The 8,242-nt window shown below is 39.4% G+C and overlaps 1 protein-coding gene across 4 annotated transcripts in view; it reads right to left on the bottom strand.

Moving 5' to 3' along the window:
- The window catches only part of LOC106883347 (cullin-2), a 145,837-nt gene that overhangs the window by 97,212 nt on the left and 40,383 nt on the right, over positions 1–8,242 (bottom strand). For 2 of the 4 annotated variants that reach the window (XM_052970571.2, XM_052970573.2), the window contains one exon: positions 2,405–2,468. The exons of the other annotated variants lie outside the window; for them this stretch is intronic. The gene's annotated coding sequence lies outside the window, so the exon portion shown is untranslated. The remainder of the gene's footprint in view (positions 1–2,404; positions 2,469–8,242) is intronic. 4 annotated transcript variants of the gene reach the window in all.

Genomic DNA, 8,242 nt, shown 5'->3' on the forward strand with positions numbered 1-8,242 from the left:
TCCTCATCTGGAATTTCTTTTCTAATTCTACTACAGATTCTACTTTAAGAACTAGTTCATCAATATAGAATAGGTAGTTCCCAAGGACATCTGGTCTTAAATTCTTATGCTATGGCTTGGAGGCCTATGATGAATAAGAGGAAACTGAGAACCAACCCTGGTGAACTCCTGCCAGCACACTACATTCATTATTCTACTTGTAGAGGACCCTGTACATGACTTTATGGCTCTCAAAAGCCATTCATCTACTTCTAACTTCCTCAGAGACTACCACATCACAGAACAAGGGACTCCGTCAAAGTCTTTCTCCAAGTCAATAAGTTTCAAGTACAAAGGTTTACTTTTAGCAAAATACTTTTCCTGCAGTTATCGTACAAGAGAGCACTAGTAGTACTTCTCACTGGTGCATGCCTGTGCATACACACTCATACACACACAAACCTGCATCTCATCTGGTCTAACTCTGATCAAAATTAAGTGGCTTATAACTCACAAATATCTTTCATGACCTGGACCACTAATATGATACCTCTGCATCTAAGGCATCTCCTTTACCCTTGTAATAGCTGACTAGAGCTGCTACACCAACCATTGGATAAGACACCTTCTTATACAACTTGATTAAATATATGGGTAACTAGGCCATGTCCTCTCCACTAGATATTTTAAGCATCTCAGTAGTGATTCTTAATGGTCCAGGGGCTTTTCCTACCTTCATATCTTTCTTTGCTTTATCTATCAAACTGCTATCAACTAAGATCCCTTAGTTGAGTCCGCATTGAGAAAACCCTCTTTCTCCCAGGCATTCTTCATGTTTTATTGTAGCACTATCATACCTCTTTTTTTTCAAAATTACTAGGGGTAAGTGTACTATTATCCATCACCATACACTTCTCACCCACAACATCTTTATTCTGTCTGGTATACACTCTTACAATTCAGAACATCTCACACTGTGATCCTTTATACTCCAAGACATTGGCAAATCTCATACTTTCTGCTTCTCCCTTTGCAATGTAAACCTGTTGCCTAGCCTCTCTTCTGACTACCTGATACAATTCTCTGCTGCCACCATTTTTTTCAGTCTTTCTAAGCCTATATTTTACTTTTTTTTTAGCTCTGTCTGCATCACTGTTCCACCATGTTAATCTTCATCTGACCAGTACTTTGCACAAACCATAGATTTGGTCTGTAGCCCCGAGGACGTTGTCCCATAGGAATTTCCTGTTGTCCTCTATGCTAATGTCTCTAACTCCTTTTCATCAAATGCTTCCACTAGAATTTCTCTAAACTTCTGACTGTTTGATGGGTCTTTCCAGATTGATTTGTTTCTCTGGCTTGTGTTCCTACCAGATTCATAGATGATTAGGTGGCTGGGTGGTATCCTGAAGTTAGTATTGTAGATAAAGTCATTTGCATCACAGATGTAGTAGTAGATTAAAACAAGTTACTGACATTGCTCAACAAGGCAGTAAAGTACATCCACCTAGCCTAGCATTCTCATAAGGCCAGAACAATTTTCATCTACCTCCAAAATGTATTGTGTTTTTAAACACAGCACTTCTATAAGAGATATTATCTCCAGACAAATAGAGCAGTAAATCTACTTTTTGCGATGCATTTACATTATGATACACTGATGGCTATTTTAATCTAAAACTTCTTTTAGTCAGTAATGTACAAAAATAAATTTAGATTTTTGTAGACATTCCAGGATTGCAGAATGTTTCTAAGTGGTCTCTGAGAATGTTTCTATGTAGTCTCTCAGAAGGAATGGGGATGTCATGTGATTTAATAGCAGCAAATACTGTGTTATAACATGTAAAATTTATCAATTTTAGAATACTGAACAAGGAAAGTAGCAAAAATAAAACCTGTAAACATTTTACCCTTCTTTCAAAATTTGTTTTCCATTTCCATTAACAGGAATTACTGTTTTATTAACAATAAAAAAAATCTAAACAGCTTCTATAACAACTACAAGCACAGATTTACAAGACTTAGACCATATTATCAAGTGAAATGAGCATCACTCATATGAATGTATAAACTGTTTTCAATTGATTCATAAAACCAGAAAATGGAAGAAACAAGCAAGAACAACAATGAACTTTAGCACAGGAAAGAAAAAGAAAGCAAAGAGAATGGCAAATTTGATAAAAGTAAAATTATATTGTATGTATGCCATATTTCTTGACATTACACATCATGACAAAAGTATACATTCAAAGTTATACAACATATGATAGGCAACAAACGTTCTAGTATATTATATATAAGACACATATACATATTTAATATATATACAAAGAGAATTATAGCCCAATTGATTAGGAACAGAATAAAAGTAGAAGAGATGTGATTTGGTTTTGCACCTGGGAAGGGTACCACAGATGTTACCTACCTAGTGAGACAGCTGTAGAAGTATCAGGAGAATAAGACTACAATGAGTTCAGTTCTTCACTGAGCTATAAAAAGAGATGATATATTACAAAAATTTCAATTAATTTTGGATATACATGCTTATGCATGCATGTGTGTGTGTGTATAGATACACATAAACACATATAAATGTATGTATACATGTATACATCTACACACACACACACATATATATATATATATATATAAATAAAAGCAAAATTCTGTGTCTGTCTAAAAAAAAAAATTTGCTCTACATAGACATATTATAATTTTTTGAAATCAGGATGATACTGATATTGAAAATCTGTTCTTCATCTGGTTCTTGAATATCAATCATTAGGATCTGATTTAAAAGTATTTGAGTTGCTACTTCTAGCAGGTAAAGTGACCACGAGAGGCTTCAGCGCCATAGCATTATTGGCATAGGTGAACAAGAGTTACTTCCCTTAGCTTAAAGTTTTACTGAGAAATTTGGTGCTTCTTTTATCTTTTTCAGTAATCAGACTGCAACCACACTGGGGCATCACGTTGAAGAATTTTAATTGAACAAATCGACACCAGTTTTTTTTCTTTTTTTGTGCCTTGTTCTTTTTCTATTGGCCTCTTTTACTGAACTGCTAAGTTACGTGAACATAAACACACCAACACCAGTTATCAAGTGGTGGTAGGGAACAAACACAGACACAAAGCCACAATATATATATATAAATATATATAGGCGCAGGAGTGGCTGGGTGGTAAGAAGCTTGCTTCCCAACCACATGGTTCCGAGTTCAGTTCCTTTGCATGGCACCTTGGGCAAGTGTCTTCTGCTATAGCCATGGGCTGACCAAAGCCTTATGAGTGGATTTGGTAGGCAGAAACTGAAAGAAGCCCGTCGTGTGTATATATATATATATATATATATATATATATACATGTATATGTGTCTCTTTTTCCCTCCACCATTTCTTGACACCCAATGTTGGTGTGTTTGCGTCCCCGTCACTAAGCAGTTCAGCAAAAAGACACCAATAGAATAAGTACTAGGATTACAAAGAATAAGTCCTGGGGTCGATTTGTTCAATTAAAGGCAGTGCTCCAGCATAGCTGCAGTCAAATGACTGAAACGAGTAAAAGAATATATATATATATATATATATATATATATATATATATATATATATATATATATATATATATATCATCATCATCATCATCATCATCATCATTGGACGGTTTGACTGAGGACTGGCAACCCAGAAGGCTGCGCCAGGCTCCAATCTGATCTGGCAAAGTTTCTACAGCTGCATGCCCTTCCTAACTCCAACCACTCCAAGAGTGTAGTGGGTGCTTTTACGTGCCACCAGCACGAGGGCCAGTCAGGCAGTACTGGCAACAACCACACTCAAATGGTGTTTTTTACATGCCACCTGCACAGGTGCCAGTCAGGTGGCACTGGCAACGACCACGCTTGAATGTTGTTTTTCACATGCCACCCGCACAGGGGCCAGTAAGGCGATGCTGGCAATGATCACACTCAAATGGTGGTTTTTACATACCACTGGCACAGGTGCCAGTTAGTGGCCCTGGCAACGATTACACTCAGATGGTGCTTTTAACGTCCCACTGGCACGGGTGCCAATCAGGTGGTACTGCCATCGGCCACATCAGTGATTTTGATTTCACTTGCCTCAACAGGTCTTCGGAAGAAAAGTTTATTGTCCAATGAATGAAGGGTACTCATACGTGGGCTGGTTATACACCACGGGCATAGGCCACGGGTTATGGTCTCGCTTGGCTTGCCAGGTCTTCTCAAGCACAGTATATCTCCGAAGGTCTTGGTCATTAGTTATTGCCTCGGTGAGGAAGGTCGTGCTTCACCACCTCATCCCAGGTCTTCCTGGGTCTACCTCTTCCACGGGTTCCCTCAACTGCTAGGGTGTGACACTTTTACACACAGCTGTCCTCATCCATTTGCAACACATGACCATACCAGTGCAGTTGTCTCTCTTGCACACCACAGCTGGTGCTTCTTAAATCCAACTTTTCTCTCAGGGCGCTTATACTGTCATGTATGCACAGAGAGAGAGAGAGAGAGAGAGAGAGAGAGAGAGAGAGAGAGTTTCTTAACTCTTTGGATCCTGGAATGCCATCTCACAAACTGACATTGAAGAAGAAAGGTGTTCCCATCATACTTTTGAGAAATCTGGATCCTCCAAAGCTGTGCAATGGAACAAGACTGATTGTCAGGCAAATGCACCCACATCTTTTGGAAGTAACAATCCACACTGCACAAGGAAATGGAGAAAATGTGTTTATTCCAAGAATTCTACTGATTCCAGTAGACATACCCTTTAAATTCAAGAAACTTCAATTTCCTGTAAGAGTTAGTTTTGCAAAGTCAATTAACAAGAGCCAAAGATAATTACTGAAAACTGTTGGACTTCACCTCATGCAGCAGTGCTTTTTCCCATGGTCAGTTCTATGTTGGTTGTTCCAGAGTTGGAAATGGGAACAATCTCTTCATACTCACACCAAATGATAAAGCCCAAAATATTGTTTAACCTGCTAGTTTACAGTGATCTTCAAATGTCACAGTGGCACAAAATTCTCCAAATGTGATACTCTGTGATATAAATCTGAGAAGGTAGAATACTAATAAATGCTTTATTATTATTTCCATTTAGTTTTGGGCTGCAGGCCCAAGTAGCCCTCTGCAGGAGGTGGCTTAAAAGTCTACACAGAGTGTAGCTTTTAAGATAGTATATATATATATATATATATATATATATATATATACCTCATTCTGTACCTCGTTCTTCCATTGATTAGCGCTAACATCAGAATATTAATATATCACAGGGTAATGGTGTTTCATTTATCATGTTTACATTCTTAGCTTCAAATCAGTGTTATTAATCTTAATATTTTTATAATCTTAAACAAAACACATAGATATGCATATATATATGCATATGTGTGTATATATATGTATATACCTCTGGTAACTATTAACATATTTACATTGTCAAAGGTTTTTTTAAAACTGAGATAATATTAATATATACATAAACTAATATATATATATATATATATATATATATATTGTTGGCGCCAGCTTGTATCCGAACATTGGGTTCGTCAGTTTATCCAGTCTCCTTGGCAGATGTTTGTGCTGAATGTGACTTTGGAGTCCAAGTCAGTGTGTAAGAGTATGTGGGCAGAATTCATATAGCATGGTTGGTGTGGGTCAAGGATATTGAAGACATTCCTTTCTTCTCCAGTATTTTACCTCCTCATTCTGTTGTCTGTTCTGCTCGAAGGAGCTGGCTCCATTGTGGATAGCAGTACTCCAGGCTATCCTATCCATGGCAATCTGTTCCCATGATGATGGTTGGATTTAAGTTTAAGCCAGGGTCCATTTGAGATGGTCTTTAAAACGGAATTTTGGACCTCCTCTGGGTCTTGTTTCAATTGCAAGTTCTCTGTGGAGCATAATCCTCAGGAGACAAGAGAGCTGGACGTGACCTGCCCAGTAGAGACGATGACGAAGAACCTCGTTGTTGGTAATGTGATCTTCCTATTGAATATTGAGGATCTGTCATACCTTGGATTGCTGAAAGCATTCAAGGTACATGAAGTCACGGTGGTACAGCGTCCTAGTCTCACAAGCATAGAGAAGAGTTGACAGAACAATGGCACGGAAGACCATGATCTTTGTCCAGATGGTCAGTGCATGACTGAAGAATACACAGCTGAGTCTACTGAAAGCAGAGTGGGCTGCCCTGATCTGGTTCTCCATGTCCTTTGCACACATGGGGGTCTTCAAAAGGATACTCCCAAGGTATGAGAAGTGTTCAACCTCTTCTAGGGGTTGGCCGTTGATGCTAATGTTCACGGGTGTCCTGTTCTGGCTTGATGCAGGCTGGATCAGGGTCTTGGTCTTTAATGTGTTTACCTGCATCCTGAAGCATTCAGAAGATGAATTGTAAAGATCGGCCATCCTTTGTAGGCCATCTGGGGCCCAGCTTGGAGTGGCATGATCATCGGCATACTGCATTTGATGGACTGAGATGGCAGAGGTCCTCGTCTTTGCATGGAGACATGTGAGATTGAAGAGTCCACCATCCAAGCATTTGTGCATGTTGATGGAAGGCAAGTCTAGTGGAATTTTGTTGAACATGGTGGCCATGTACGAAAAGAAACAGGACGCAACCTTGCTTAAGACCTCCAGTGATGAGAAACGGGTCTGTGAGGGCATTTTGATGGCATACCCTACCCACCACGCCGTCATGAAAGGAGCAGACCAGAGCAATGAAGTCGTCCGGACATCCAAACCAAGCAAGGATGGCCCACATTGCAAGACGGGCAACCTTGTCAAAGGCTTTCTTTAGATCCCAGAAGATGAACATTGCAGGCAGATGTTGTTCTTGACACTTCTGAAGTTGGCAGGCACAAAAGATCATGTCGATTGTGCCTCAAGAGGGTCGAAAACCACACTGAGACTCAGGGAGGACATCTTCTACAAGGATGAGGAGGCGATTGAGTAGGATTGCATGCAATACTCAGGAGTGACATGACCCGATAGTTGTTGCAATCCTCTTAGTCCCCTTTCTTGTACATGGTGATGATAGTTGCATCACAGCAGAGTCGGCAATAACCATTGCCTATATATGTGTGTGTGTGTGTGTGTGTGTGTGTGTGTGTGTATACACACAACAAATTTTACTGACATGAATGTGTTCATACTGGATTAGCATTTGTCACAATCAAATGTAGAAAACAGCATCCATCATGTGGTGTCTGTTTTCATTGATGCATTTCTGAAGGCGTTCTTAGAAGTTGGCCTCCACTCTCTCCAGCATTGCCCTGTCAATTTGGGCGACTTCCATGTGAATGGCTTCCTTCAAATCGTCCTATGTATGGTGCTTATGCGCATACACATGTGCCTTGAGGTTTCCCCACAAGAAATAATCACACATGGACAAATCAAGGGACTGAGGTGGCCATCTGACATGTGAAGTTAACCTGCTGTGCATAGGCCCATGGTTTCAACTGTTGCCCAATGACCAATTTGTACGGGTGGAAATGCATGTCTCCATGCAAAATACACCTTACTGAACGATTACCAATGCCAAGTTCTGTGAAATGCCTCCGAGCAGTGATTTGGACTCCGTATCAAAGCTTGTCTGATGTGTTCTACATTTTCCAGGGTCTGTACCATCCATGCCCCCCACCAGCCTCCTGTTCATTAATGTACATTGTGTATAAAGTGCATACACCCAATGTAAGATTGTGTTACAGGTGGGAACATCCTAATTTCAATGATTGCTGAAGTGGTGCTGAAACTCATGCTGAACTGCTGTCACAGACTCGTTATTCTTCACGTAACTGTTGTAGGCAAATACACAATGCTCTATTGTCCACAGCATCATGGCTTCACCTGAAAAGAAAAAAAAATGCTAAGACACCACAGACCAAGTGGTACCTGTGAAACATATGTACCTCCCCCTGGGACTGAGTAATAGCCATTTCAAAAGCGTCAGCCCTCTCTGCCCCGCCCTGTACATACATATACATACATATATGCATACATACACATACATATATACATACACACATACATATATACATACATACACACATACATATACATACATACATACACACATACATATACATACATGTGCATATATATATACATACAAACATATACATACATACATACACACACACATATATATACACACATAGATACATACATACACACATACATATTTATATATATAGACACACATATATACATACATATATATACAGGGTGCAAGGGGTATTT

Source organism: Octopus bimaculoides, chromosome 9 (genome assembly GCF_046866305.1).
Source record: "Octopus bimaculoides isolate indiv1 chromosome 9, ASM4686630v1, whole genome shotgun sequence".
Lineage (NCBI taxonomy): Eukaryota > Metazoa > Mollusca > Cephalopoda > Octopoda > Octopodidae > Octopus > Octopus bimaculoides.